The 15,351-nt window shown below is 41.9% G+C and overlaps 1 protein-coding gene across 5 annotated transcripts in view; it reads left to right on the top strand.

Moving 5' to 3' along the window:
• Positions 1-15,351, top strand: part of LOC139993740 (hemicentin-2) — a 258,897-nt gene that overhangs the window by 39,310 nt on the left and 204,236 nt on the right. For 2 of the 5 annotated variants that reach the window (XM_072015743.1, XM_072015747.1), the window contains exon 1: positions 1,632-1,906. The exons of the other annotated variants lie outside the window; for them this stretch is intronic. The gene's annotated coding sequence lies outside the window, so the exon portion shown is untranslated. Of the gene's footprint in view, positions 1-1,631; positions 1,907-15,351 lie in introns of those variants that run through there. 5 annotated transcript variants of the gene reach the window in all.

Here is a 15,351-nt window from a genome sequence, read left to right on the forward strand (position 1 = left end):
CGATCTATCGATATTTGGAAAATTGTGTCTTTTTCGCGTTTTAATATCGAAGTTAGTGAAACGATTATTCGAATGTGAAATAAGTCGATTTAAAGACGAAATTTCTACTCTACTTAACTATCATATTACGATATACCGCGTGTATGCGGTTCGCGAGTTCCAACTATTCGATCGAACGATCGATCAACGATACCGTTTTTACTAAAAGTAAAATGTATTCTACGCTAGGTATACGTACAAGCCAGGTCAGAGTTCTTGCAAGTTTCTAACTCTCGGCTAACTTCGTTAACGTATAATTCATTTTGTGAACTTTGATCGATTCAACGACGAAACGACTACCACAATTTCATGTCTTTCTGTTTTTTTCTTCCAATTTCGTATTAACCAGCGATTGCCCATTTTGTTCGGTAATTGAAACAGCGACGTTATGACGCGTGTAGTTACTTCAAACTGTCGAACTTCAGCGAATGCGCGCGTACATAGCTTTGCACAAAAACGTTACCAATTTCAAACCGAAACGCATTTAGCCGTAACTGTATATTTCTATAGAAACAAAATATCATATTATGTGTCGAGTATCCGAAAATGAATTTCCTGTTTGAAAGGAAGCCAAAATATATGTAAAATTTGTGAAATTTATATAAATTAATACAACTCGTTGGAACTCGTTCTGTACGATTTATCGATTTAAGACGGAAATTACATTATTTCTGTGTAAAAAAGATTAAAAAAAAAAAAAAAAAAGAAAATGTATATTCTGGAACTATTGTACGTCAACGGATAAAATTTTCGTTATTTATAAAGCACGGCAAATTTTACGCTACAATATTAACCATACAAATTTCATATACGTGTGTGAAAAAGAAAGAAAATGCGACGACTAATTCGCAACGAAATTCGTGACATTGAATTACCGGAGTACGTACATACGTCAATTAAATATACGCTGTCGTTAAACGCACTTGATACTGGCGCACTGATTTTAAAGCGAAAGCATCGATACGTTCCGCGTATTTATTCGGACAGCGTATCCTTATCAAAGGAGAATCGATTTCGTTAACACGGCAACTGCCGGCGGAATGTTACGAGTTAACGCGTAATTGAGTGGAAGGAAATAGCCGATGGTTGAAAGAAAGACGAAAACGCAACGTACCTCCTGTTGAACGTGTGTAGGTGGAAAACGAGCTGGAAAAATCCCAAGTACGGAAGAGTTACTCGAGCCCTGTTCCTTGGCTGGCGAGAGGAGTAATAAAGTGGCAGTGTCCAAGCTAGCGGAAATTAATCGGCGCGAAGAAAACTGCACAGTGCCCGACGCCACGCCACGCAACACGAAACGACGCTTCTCTTTCGACGAAAACACGAGCAGCCTCTTACTTTCTCGTTAAGCGGCTATTAAATGGGGCGACGAAATGCGCGTAATTTCGCGTCGAACCGAACCTTTAATTCCAAAAACTGTCAAATCACCGAACGAAGGGTCGCCCGCGTGCCTCGTTATTATCACAACACGCACCGACTCTGTTGTCATTGCGGCATAGCGTCGTTACTATTTCCGATAGAATCGTCGAAAACGGACGACATTGAAAGTCGAACGTTGGAAATTTCCAAGAGAAACAGCCCCAGTACGTTGCGAACTTTCGCACGAGCAACTTGCGTGGCGCGCGTCGTACTTTCTTCGCTCGGCCCGATATTTTATGAATATCGTCTATACACGTTCAACTTTCTTGCAAGTAATAAATCTCCGCGACTCCATTCGGCTACTTAATCGTCGCCTAGCGTACAAGATTTTGGAGAAGTGATTTATCGTTGCACGTTCACCTGGATTTCCGTGCACACGGGAAATTAAGGGAAGAAACGACCGAAGCGAGCAACGCTGACCATCGCATCATGAAAATGTTTCCTGGATAAGGTATGGCAATTGAATGGGAAATGAACGTGGTAATACCGTAAACGATATGCGATTCTCGTCTCTCAGACTAATAACGCGCAGATATTTCTCGAGTCAATCTCCTCTATCGTTGCCTCCAGTGTCCGGATTAACTACGCGTAAATTAGTCATTCACTCGGCCTTACTCGCCTGCAGATACGAAGCGTAGTATCTCTCGAGTTTCCATTCAATTAGTTTATACATGTAGGAATATATGTATTTGACTTGCAATCTCGAAATCTTTTTTTCTTATCAACATTCCTTTGATATACACAGCAAAGCGTACGAATCGTTCTGAAAAGATGAAGCAAATACGAAAGTTCATAGATTCATTTGGTAGAAGCAATTGGAATTCTCTTTGGCTAAAAGGTTTGTTCGTATTTGATCAGCGTAAGCGATAAAAATTTTATGCTCCAACCAGCGTCTCTTTCGCGCGGCTGATTTTAATCAAAATTCGAAGATCATATCGTGACGTAATTTCTTTCGCTACGAATGTTTCGATAAAGGCGCATATTAGATGTAACGTATTAACAATTCTAAATATTTCATGTCTTATATTTCGCAGTACTTGAAACGTTACGATGTTTCAATTATGAAACGAGTTCGCCTCTCTCTCTCTCTCTCTCTCTAATATTTACGAGTTTTAGCAAAGTCGCATACGCGAATTGTAAAATTCATTTAGCGCGACTTCAATTGAAAACTTGGAATATTTTTGGATGTAAGTTATATTATGCTTCGATTACCATGAAATACAATGTTTACAAAATTATGCGCCGTGAGCTTTCAACCAAATTTTAATAAATTCTGTGTCATGGGCTTTATGTTAAAATGATTTTATCTGACTGAAATGAATTGCAGCTTCACGTGCATGCATCCTTGCAAAATGTTCGTTCATATTGCACGGTTGGATGAAATTCGAGAGTCGAGAAATATGTTAAAAAAAGAAGAAAAAAAAAGAGGGGAAGGGGAAACGATAATATTATCCAGATATACGTAAACCGTATGTGCATAGTTCTACGTAAATAGGGAAATTAGAGACACAGCATCGTGTTAAAAAATTCAGCCGTTAAAGACAAGATTCGTTGTGGTACATAATACGATATGCGCGATTCAGGTTATCAATTTATAGATAATAGCGTAGTTTTAATCAAACTCGACCATCCGGATTCGAAACGCAATCTGCAACATCTGACGTTCAACCAACCATTCAAAATTGGAAATATGTGGTTTATAGTTTGACGTGGTTTATAGCCGGTATTCGCTGTATAATTATTGCTACGAATGCTGTAACAATAGCAGTGTCTAATAGGAATTTACCGATAAACGATCGATTTGACGAGGTAAATACATCTTTTACGTAAATTGTAACGAGATATCGAGTATAAACATATATACGTATCGCGCAAGAAATGCAAAAGTTTTTAGGATCTTGCAAAACATTTTTATGATCCTGCGTATACATAAAAAAGTCTCTCGTTTAACCGGAAACGATAAAATACCTCACGAAGGATTAAATTATTGCTTTGCGGATCGAGTGGCAAATTCGCTTTTTTTTTTAATGGAATATCTTTTAGTACATCGATCGGTCGATCTCCGCGTTCCCTATAAAAAGGTATCATTCGTGTGGAGGAACTATTAGTTTAGCAGATGTTTTAATTTCGATTTGTCGAATTCAACGTATGAAAGACAAGGAAAGACGCGTTAAATTTGATAAATCAAAGTTAATACTTTTGAATTTGATGCTTTTCAAAATATAAGAAAAGAACGACGAGGTGCTTCGACTAATGTATCAAAAGATATATTGCGTCGTTTAAAAAACGAAGTTGATCTTAACATCTTCTCGAAATCTTCTTACTACTGTATCCAAAAAAAAAAAAAAAAAAAAAAAAAAAGAAAAGAATGATCTGCTCTATACGATGTCTTCGTTCGAACCAAACAATTTTCGTTAAAACACTTTTTAATAACTTTAATCCCTCGTGAGATATTCTACCGTTTCCGGTTAAGCGCAAACCACGTAACACCGAGTAAACTTGTATCTAAATTGTATACATTCGCGGAAATATCCGCTGTCCACTAGGAATTAGAACGCATTGCAGGAGCCTAGAGTATACATAAGTTACGTTTACATTTCAGAAATAAGAGTACCGTATAATAAAATGGTTTTCGAACGAATCGAAAGAATTTATAATAAAATCCGAGCGATATAAATGATAGCAGTTTACTAGGAAACTACAATGTACACAGCTCTCTTGCCATCGGCAAGATTTACACGAATATATGTAGTAATTCTCGTAAATTCTCGCCTTAAATACGTTGCCAAGTTACGAAGTTACGTTACCAAGTTGGTTAAATACGTTAGTTAGGAAGTCTCGCTCCCTTCCATCTCCCTCCCCATCCTTTCTTTGCGCAACCTAATCAACCGATTCATTGAATTCAATACCTGTAACTTGTAACTCAAAGTATGTACCTGTACGAGGTTAAGAGGTCGGTGAACTTGGACGAAACTGCAGTTAACACACTGTTGTAGTTTCGTAGTTTGAATAAGCGGATTAAAAAAACCGAAGCAGATCGACCGCTTGTACGATTTGTGACAGTGTTTTGTAATGTAATTTTCGGAAACGGGCCAACCTTCGTCGAAGGAAGGAAACGCAGGTAACCCGGTTCACCGGCCGACGTTTTTAGGTATAGAACGCATTGGGTTTGCGGTTATCGCACGCGAACTTACATTATCATTAACCTTTCACAGCGAGCCACGTAAATGTGTTTACGTAGCAAAGCTAGTGCCTGGAGGCGCGAGAGACCCGTAAACGGATCAAACGTATACGCGTGTTAATGGCAATCGTGTCGTGTTTACCCTTGTTCCGATTAATCAGACTTACTCGCAAATAGAACTGTGGGGACTGGCGCAGCGCGACTCGGCTCGGCTCGGCGCGGCGTGCCAATTCCAGAAAGAACGTTTCATCGAGAGTGTCAGGAATAAAGTGATCGTCCGGCTATGGATGGGTTTACAATTTACGCCGACCAACCGCCTTCATATCGGTCTCGTTCCATTGTTTTTGATGCGTGACAATGATCGATCGACTCGGTCGATAGATCCGGTGAATTTTTACTACACGGCAATTGCAAGCGGAAAATATTGCGCGATATAGGGTCGTAGGAATTTATAGTTAAACGTCGAAACGCAATTTCGTGGAAAATATTTTCAATCGATTTTGTAATTTTTCTATCCGCGTAACCTGTTACACGGCTATGGATACAGGATCGTATCGTTTATGGAAGAGGAAACAAGGAAGAGTAAGGAATATAATAAGAAGAATCGATAGACGAACGTATCTGAAAAATTCGATGTCAACGATTTGACATTTGGCACGGATTCTCGTATTCTCGGAATACGGAGGATAAAGCTCCACGTTGGATTATTTTTTCCACTTGCTAGTTAAGAACTAGAACGCGTAGTACGCGGGTCTGTCGTTCGAAAGAACGATGTTTTGCTAAAATCGCGACACGTGCGGTTAATGCGGTGACTTGGCGATAAACTCGTTTTTCCAATATCGCGGTGTTTAGCTCCGAAACCTTTACGAGCTCGATCGCTATTTATTTACCTCGAAAAATGATTACGCACGGAAATCTTCCCGTTAATTAGCTGGTAGCCGTGCATGACCCTATTTCCTAAAGTATGCGAAACGAAAAGGGTGTGACGCCAGCGATGCGCGCTTGAAAATGTCGCGCAATACCAAGGAATTACAATTGCAAATTGATTTCTCCTCTGCTATTAGTCGAAGCCTGTTACTCCTGTATCGTACCAATTGAAATCGTCCGGTATTAATCCAGTTTTTTTTTTTTTTTCATATCGATTGGATTGTACGCTCAATCGATGCTAGATGGGAATTACATCTGGTCTGATTTTGGTTTACACGCGATTTATCTACGATATCGCGAATTCGGTTCGCTTTTGGACTTGCAGCGTTTCGTCGTCTTCTCTCAGAGATCGAACGTTTGACGATGTTTTCCGTTAAGTGATTTATCGTCGACGATACGACGCGATAGCGGAAGAACGAATCGTTTTCAGTTTTCAGGAATGTGGAAAAGATTCGTAGATTTTTCTCGGCAAGTCGATTTCCCACCATCGTCGAAGACGAGAGAATTTAATCGACGGAAACACGAGACGTTGGATCGATACGCGATCCTCCCTTTGTCCAGGTGAAATACGCGAGACGAAACGAATGGTATCGCGGCCAGCGCGGTGTAACGGTAACGAGCGATGACCCGATCCCAGCAGCCGCCAGTGTGCAGCCGACTCACAATCAGCTGCGCGACACGTCTCGATTTCCCAACATGTTCGCTCTTTTGGCGGCTCGCATCGATCGTACTGGAACGATAGCGCGTGCCAGTCCAGCTCTTTGCTTTTTTTTTTCGACCGTTCAACCCGCAACCCACTTTCATTCCAGACAATTTCGACGGCTGCTTTTGATGTTCTCGCGCTGTACGCGAAATGAGACGGGAGCGCGCTTTTTACTCGCCTCTTTATCCACCGCCGGTTTTCTTCTTTTTCCTTTGCTGTTTTTCCGTTTAATTCTGTCTGTATCGCGTCCATCTACTTTCTCTCCCGCCTTCTCTATACCAACACGTTGTTTATTAACCTCGTGGTGAATTTGTCGTTTCCAAGTTACGACGTCGCATCGTTCGCGTTTACCAACCGCGTTTCGTTTCTATCGAAAGCGGGGATTGCGAAGAATGTAACGCGACCTGTACTCCAACTGGCAGATAAATGAACCGGATAAACAGTCGGTCGAGAGTTTCACACTGGGGGAGCGAACGCGTTTTCTTTCGCAGACCGATGCCGCAGGCCGTACAATGAATTGGTCTGGTCTACGTATGCGAATGGCACGGAAAACGGAGAAACGAGGAAATTGGCGGCAGATCGATGGGATCGTTGACAGCTTTTATTCCGGCTTTCCAGCTTTTACTGCATGTGGATGCGTTCTGACGTTTATAACCGATCCAATTTTTTACACTCCAACGACATACGTGCGATTCGAAGCAACGGAACGTTTAGGAACGTGTAAATGTGCATAAAGTAGAAAATACCGGCAAATGGTGTTGGTGTCTGCGTCTATATCCTTGCATTGACCAAGCGTACAGGGTGTTCGCGTCGTCGTAAGGGAGTTGTTGGCTAGTAGCGTTTCTCTCCGTAGTAAGTTTCTTTACTTTCGTGAAATTTCTAATTTCCCTATAGATTCGATTCGTTGTTACGACCGAGATAAAGAAATTCGTAGCGAAGATTTGTTCTCATTTGTAGTTAACGATTTGTAGCTAGTACGATGCTACGTATAACCAGTGGCACGCGAATTACGTGATTTGCGATGATGTTCTTTCTTTATACGGAACGATAGTGGTTTAAATTTAACGCGCGTAATTTTTATTACCAAGCTATCGTCGATACAACTGTAATAGCTGTAACTTCGTACACGAGCATCCGTGTAAGCAAGTATTTACGCTATCGCGAATTTAACAGCCTAAAGTTTAAGCTATTTATCCGCGTTGAAAACCTGGTTGTCGATGTTCCTTGGTTTTCTAGCTAGTAAAAATTCCCGCGCTCAAGATGCTTGGAAGTTATCGGCGTGTTTCAGCAACGTCAGTTTCTTTACAGACGATGGAAGAAAAAAGATGATTTGCGGACTAATGGCGTTTTTTTAAATGAAATATCGGATTTTTTTAACGATGAGATTCAATGGAATTGCGAATTCCGCGTATAAAAGCACAGGGGTAGGATTCATTGGAAAACTCAGCGTTCCGCGCGCAGTTCCACAAACCAGCTCTGCCAGTTGAAATTTTCTCGGTTCTCCTATTAAAAGGTTTGATCGCAATTATCTCATCTATAGATAGCCGGTGGCCCCAGAAGCTGACTTGGCTATTCACTTTTGTCCTTTTACCTACGACCTCTTTTTTGTTCCTGCCGACACGTTGTCGGTTGCATGTCGTTTTGCAGTGCACCGCGTCCCATCCGATGCAGCTGGTGCAACATGCCATTCTTTATTCGTTAACACGCAGCGCTACGCTTCTCTTCTCTCCCCTATCCTCGCGCCCTGTATATCTGTGTACATAACATATACCGGAATCGCATCATTTTATCCCGTTGCACGAGCCACCACGTCAGCCGACGCGACGCTCTACTCGATCTCGTTGCATTCTGCATCCCTTGCCTCGCGAAAAATCGCTACGAATCGCCCGTTAATCGTCGTCGCTTACTCGAAATTTATTAGCGTCATCGGAAGACGTACGCGTATTCGCGAATAAGCTGCAAATCGATAACAAAATTTCGATATTTTCTGTATTTTAGTAATTTTCATCGTCGAGACGATCTACCGTCGAAAATTCGCGTTCGTCGTTGTTGAGATCGTTAGATGTATGCGAATACAAAGGAACGCGTGGATAGATTGTAAGGTAGAAAATATATATTTTGAATACCGAAATGTAAATACAAGTCGGAATATAATATGAGCTGATCCAGATCTATGACCGAAGACCCTGAAGTTGCGACGCCACCCAAAATCCGGACATCTGGGGACGTCGGACACGTCAATAACGCTTAGTCATGCGATAGCAATAAGAGAAGACGATAGCCGGACTCCCACCCATAAGATATGTGAATCATAATGAGTGGATAAAAACCCCAGTCCTTTAATCGGTAAGTCAGTCTGTACTGACTATCTGCAGTTAATAAAGTATACGAATGGGCTATTGCTCATTCGCCTTTTTATAAAACGTCGCCTATCTACTGTTTACGGTTTGGAAAACTAAAAAGACCAGATGTAGAGTTTTCTTAGAAACGATGACCACTTCAACGGTCGTTACGTTACGTCGCACGTTATCAAGAACGACAATTGGAAACATGGCGAGTCAATCGTCCATCGAGTCCATCGTCCCTCTTCTTCTTCTTCTAATTCTAATCTTTATCCGTTATAATATGGCGGATGGGCGACTGTTCGCTCTCTCGGACAGGTTTCCAGTGCCTGGAATCGCTTAGCCTATCAGAGGGCTGGAACGCTAGCGAACAGCGGCTGTAGATCAATGGGAAATCCCGGGCCATGTTCCGGGTTCATGACGCCTCTATTGATATCGAGAGTGCAGAAGCGAGTATGTATATACATAGCACGTGGTAATCCACCGTGACTGGAAGAAGTTTCCGCGGCCACAAAATAATTTCTTGGCTTAACGCTTGACTCGATTCTCGGGCTGACTCTTGGCTACGGTGGTTGACGAAGGAAATGTCTTCTATCGTTGCTCGAGATCTTAGAAATAACAAAGACCGAGCGTCTTTGCCGTAAACTCTGTCGTCTCAAACAGTATCTCCATTTACGTTCTGATAATAGCTAAAAACTTTGTCGATATCAAGACTATAAATCGGTTAAATAATTATTTAAAAACCTTCCACCTTCCTTTTCATCGTTACGTACATATGTACCTAAGTAAGTAGCGTTCGATAAAATCGGACAAAGATCACTCGTGTCGTTGGTGTGAATTTTTTAGAACTCGGTCAATCGACGTTCACCGACGAAAAATCAACGAACGTTAAAATCAGCTTTCAGAGGTAATAATAGGATTTTATCGTGGTTGGCATTTGGTACAAAATATATTCCATGGAAATCGATGCAACTGCTAATGGTTATGATATTTGCCGCTCTTCTATTTACACGTTTCTTCTATTTTGGAAATGTCTACCTTGCACAACGGACACGTTGCGTCACGACGTACGTGTGTCTTTTTCGCTCGATGTTAGCGACCAGTGACAGCACTGTGGACGAGCGATAATTCGAACGAAATTATCAAATCTAGCGGAGAATATCGTATAGAATTATTTAGCTTAGAACCGAGCTAGAACGACTCGCGACAACCGCATAAGCTGCACGAGAAATCAGTTTCCAAAGGATCTTTCTAATGTCAAATATTTTTTCCTATCTATCAATGTCGATTGAAAGCCCGTAGCGACTTGGACGCGAGACAGCCAGCTTCCTGCAAGTTTTCTTCCTCGGTTCCCCTTTCTGAAGGATTCCTTTTGTCGGACAGACGGCTTTGTACGCTCCTCCATGTGTTTGTAACATAATACATCAGTAAGATTACGTATTTGTCTGGGTCTTTTCGTCTGTCAGTGTCATTCGACGAATGAGTTTAATACCTGTTTTCTTCCCAATTCCATACTTTGAGAATATCGTAGATTGAAAACGTAGTAATGAATAACGACGAGCACGAGGATACGCATAATACGTGTAACATAGGATTGCTTGTAATCGAATCACTCGAATTAACACTACAACTACCGATAGTTAACACGGAGATATTTCTACCAAAACCAGTCAAAATAAATGATCCTTAAAAAGTACGTAATAATACAAGTAATAAAAATAAAAGTACGTAATAACTCCACGTTATGTAGTATATTTTTGGTATTATTAATCCATCCGGAACTATGATCCCTAAACGAGGGTTGACACGTTTATAAAATTGTAGAACCAATCAATTTGACTGGTGTGGTAGTTCTAACGTTAGTTCGCAACTAAGTAATTACGGATTCTGTCAATATCACCTAATGACAAAATCCGCAACCACTTAGTTGCCAAGCGAATAGAATAGCAGCTGCACTTCGATGAGGATCTCCTAGTTTGTTCGGGTGGTAGTTTTCGAGAACGCGCAGCCACGTAACGTAAATTCGATCGGTTACTCGCATGGAATCGATCGAACAATTCGCCAGGGATACGACGCGGCTTTCTAAACGTTCATCGAAACTGGCCACGAGTAGCATATTGCCGACGGGTATCAAAATATAAAGCGATAAAAATGATTTTACTTGGACTTGTCCGTCGAAGGAAGCTGCTGCCGCGAACATCGTTTACAAGCTGGAAGGGAGACATCGTAGACTGTGTAATCTGTTGGGATTCGAGGCTAGGTGCCCTAAAGAATCTTCCGTGACGCTTTCAGATGTCTCGTGGAAGGAAAGCAGCGACCGACCGAGTATACTTGGGTTGCGAACGACTTTTATCGCGATTGCAAAGTTTCCTTCAGCTTTTTTCTTTTCCTTTTTATATCGTCTCTTTCGAGAGGTAAGATTGCGGTCAATATACGAGTCTGAGTCGCTGAATGTCAAAGTAGAGTTTTAGTCGAACAATTGAAACCTTCTTCACGATGGAAGAAGCTGGGAAGGATTCGAGCTTAAAGGTGTGCAGTCACGAGATTAGCGTCGATTAAAACGTTGCTGATCGGAGGAATTGCTGGGAAAATAATTATAGTGATTTTGAAGGAGTCGCTGAATGTCAAAGTAGAGTTTTAGTCGAACAATTGAAACCTTCTTCACGATGAAAGAAGCTGGAAAGGATTCGAGCTTAAAGGTGTGCAGTCACGAGATTAGCGTCGATTAAAACGTTGCTGATCGGAGGAGTTGCTGGAAAAATAATTATAGCGATTTTGAAGGAGTCGCTGAATGTCAAAGTAGAGTTTTAGTCGAACAATTGAAACCTTCTTCACGATGGAAGAAGCTGGAAAGGATTCGAGCTTAAAGGTGTGCAGTCACGAGATTAGCGTCGATTAAAACGTTACTGATCGGAGGAGTTGCTGGAAAAATAATTATAGCGATTTTGAAGGAGTCGCTGAATGTCAAAGTAGAGTTTTAGTCGAACAATTGAAATCTTCTTCACGATGGAAGAAGCTGGAAAGGATTCGAGCTTAAAGGTGTGCAGTCACGAGATTAGCGTCGATTAAAACGTTGCTGATCGGAGGAATTGCTGGGAAAATAATTATAGCGATTTTGAAGGAGTCGCTGAATGTCAAAGTAGAGTTTTAGTCGAACAATTGAAACCTTCTTCACGATGAAAGAAGCTGGAAAGGATTCGAGCTTAAAGGTGTGCAGTCACGAGATTAGCGTCGATTAAAACGTTGCTGATCGGAGGAGTTGCTGGAAAAATAATTATAGCGATTTTGAAGGAGTCGCTGAATGTCAAAGTAGAGTTTTAGTCGAACAATTGAAACCTTCTTCACGATGGAAGAAGCTGGAAAGGATTCGAGCTTAAAGGTGTGCAGTCACGAGATTAGCGTCGATTAAAACGTTACTGATCGGAGGAGTTGCTGGAAAAATAATTATAGCGATTTTGAAGGAGTCGCTGAATGTCAAAGTAGAGTTTTAGTCGAACAATTGAAATCTTCTTCACGATGGAAGAAGCTGGAAAGGATTCGAGCTTAAAGGTGTGCAGTCACGAGATTAGCGTCGATTAAAACGTTGCTGATCGGAGGAATTGCTGGGAAAATAATTATAGCGATTTTGAAGGAGTCGCTGAATGTCAAAGTAGAGTTTTAGTCGAACAATTGAAACCTTCTTCACGATGAAAGAAGCTGGAAAGGATTCGAGCTTAAAGGTGTGCAGTCACGAGATTAGCGTCGATTAAAACGTTGCTGATCGGAGGAGTTGCTGGAAAAATAATTATAGCGATTTTGAAGGAGTCGCTGAATGTCAAAGTAGAGTTTTAGTCGAACAATTGAAACCTTCTTCACGATGGAAGAAGCTGGAAAGGATTCGAGCTTAAATGTGTGCAGTCACGAGATTAGCGTCGATTAAAACGTTGCCGATCGGACGAGTTGCTGGAAAAATAATTATAGCGATTTTGAAGGAGACACTAGCCGTCTGTGATCGATCACAACGATCGTTCTTACGATCTTATTACGATCGACGATGAGATTAATTCGGAAAATATACGCCGCCAGGTAATAACAATTTGTCAATATTCATTGACTATGGATCATCCTTAATATCATAGGAAAGAAAGTATAAAAGTGGTGCTTCATCGAGCGATTAAAGTAGCATTAACGCGAACAAAACTCATTGTAACCAAAATTATTCTGATAACGCTTGCAGGATGTTGTTTAACGAGCGAAGATCTGTAAATTCTTGCGAATTTATATAACGCACACGTTCTTTCCCCTTCGAACCTGTAATATTGCACCTTTCATTTTATTCCCAGCAGAATTTTTTCACGTACATACGCGCTCATGCTTGATCGATGGCCGCTGTATACGTAACTACTTTTACCATAAACTAGCGTTTAGTATAATATTAGTCTGGTTCTAAGCGAATAACTAATGCCGCTAAATCCTCAAGTTGACATTTATCGTGCGAAAAATATGTAAATTACAAGGTTAGTCGTTGTGATAAATCTTCGTGGCTATAAATTGACAATAATAATTGGAACATCGTCATTAATTCTTACGAGAGAAAAATTAGTTCTCCAAGTATCGATCGTTGAAAGCAATCAGTAAAGACCGCTACACCTTTCTTCTGCCTTTTGCCTCTTCCCTTTCGGAAGATCAGGATTTTTTGGCCGTGTACCGTGACACGGTGTATCTACGTATTTCGCTCGCCTAAATCCTCGCCAAGCCCGTTATTTGCTCGCTTCCACGGCGAAGCGGAGAGTCAACTTTCAACGTATGTATTTCCCAAACGGGCAGACACACTAATTTCGAATACGTTGTCGAAGTTACAGCGCAACGAAGACCGTACTAATTGGTCGGAGCGCGTTGGACGCCAAGTCCGCGTCGCGCTGGCTTTGACAAGGTGACTGGTCCGGACAGAAATTGGCGGTTCCGAGAAAAAGGTAGCCAGGCAAGGAGAAGGATAGTTTGGCGAACGATAGAAAACACAGCGACGTGGCGCGTCGGCGTGTAGTGGCGATAGCAAAGCCGGTGGTTGCGTCGGAGGGAAAACGTAGCCAAGGGGACTGTGTAAGGACTGGTAAGGAGGAAGCGAGAATAAAGGGCGGGTTATGTGCGGTAGAAAACGACACGCTATCAAGCGGGAACACTCCGGTGCTCCGGTGTCTAGCAGCAGCAGTGTACGGTGGGCGGAAAATACAGTGCATCATCAACAGATAAGCTGCTTAGCTGTGGTCTTATACGAGTGTTGCTCGGATAGCAGAGTCGCGCGAAGCGCCAATTCCCTTCTTCTTTTTCTCTCTGGCCTTATTTCGTCTCCGCTTGCTTTTCTCTTCGCCTTTATCTGGCGAGACGGTTCACCGCCGCTCCTGAATATTGTTGCCAGCGAAATATTGCGTTAAATAAGCGTCAGAAACGACGACCTGGATTCTTGCGATCGGGTCGCAATCGAGCCGGTAATGTCTACATTAAGGCTGTGCCGGTGTATTATCGCCGATTCGTTGAAACGAATCGCGGTTCATAGTCGCTAGGTATGGCTCGGAGTCGTAGAGAAATCACGACGACGAGCTTCTATCCGCTTGGCTGTTAGCGCAAATGGCTTTTTATCGCGCTAATGTACCGTTAATGCGTCTGTGCGAGAAACAGATGTAAAAATTCTGTAGCTAGCTGGAAATCGGCCATGCTATCGGAAATATTTGATATCGATCTTGCAATTAGCGATTCGATACACCGTTTTTCCATCATTTGCTTCGCTTTTTACGGTTTAACGTTACGCGTTTATATGCTTTTATCGGCTCGTCTAGAGTAGCGGTTCCGACGTTTTTCCCCTACTTTCTTCCCCTAAATTTCTTATCGTAATTTTACACGCTCGGTCGGCAAAATCTGCCTAAACTCGTTACGCGGTTCATAGTTAACCGTTATACATTCCCCGTATCTTTTTCCTCGGTTCTTTCGATCGTAAATCGCTTACACCGAGTATCTGAATTCTGATACGCGTTTATCTGCTGTAAGGTCTGTTGCGCGAATTAAGCGATAATTTCAAATATCACGTTCTGTAATTAATTCTTCGCGTATGCGCCAACCACGCTCGTAGAATTACCATCGTGTACGCAACGCTACCATAACTAAAAAGAAATTAAGGTTGGGACTTGGTGTTTAACGAGCACAGGGACTCGTGGCCTTGCGTAATTTCGACGGTAACTCTAGCGTCGTTAGAAATTTTACCGCAGTTCGTTAAAGTTCGTCGAATTCGACGGTTAAAAAGTCCGCGCTACGTTTTCGCAAACGTACAAACTCGTAGCCTTACGCACAGTGTAACGTATGGCGTATGCGCGTTAAAAGTATGCAAGGCGCTGTTTGGAGCGATACGAGCTCGATTTTGCAGAAGAACGGATTAAAACCAGTTTTAATTGCAAGCTCGTATCTTCCTGTCGACGATGTTATCAAGGCCGCTGCTGTCGTAAACGCGTGTCCGATACGGTGTCTTATTCCATACCAGAATATCGAAGGAGAATTATCTGGGGCAACTTGAATAACGACGATTCTTTGCAGGTAATTGGATTATGACGTCCTCTGTCTAAGCGTTTTCTATGGATACCATCGTCGAAGAATGAGAAAATCGACAACTCGAGGAAATTTTCCAGTTTCGTTCTTAGCACATATTGGGTTGACAACTAAGTGATTGCGGATTTTGTCAGTACCACCTAACGACAAAATCCGCAATCACTTAGTTG

Source organism: Bombus fervidus, chromosome 13 (assembly GCF_041682495.2).
Source record: "Bombus fervidus isolate BK054 chromosome 13, iyBomFerv1, whole genome shotgun sequence".
Classification (NCBI taxonomy): Eukaryota; Metazoa; Arthropoda; class Insecta; order Hymenoptera; family Apidae; genus Bombus; species Bombus fervidus.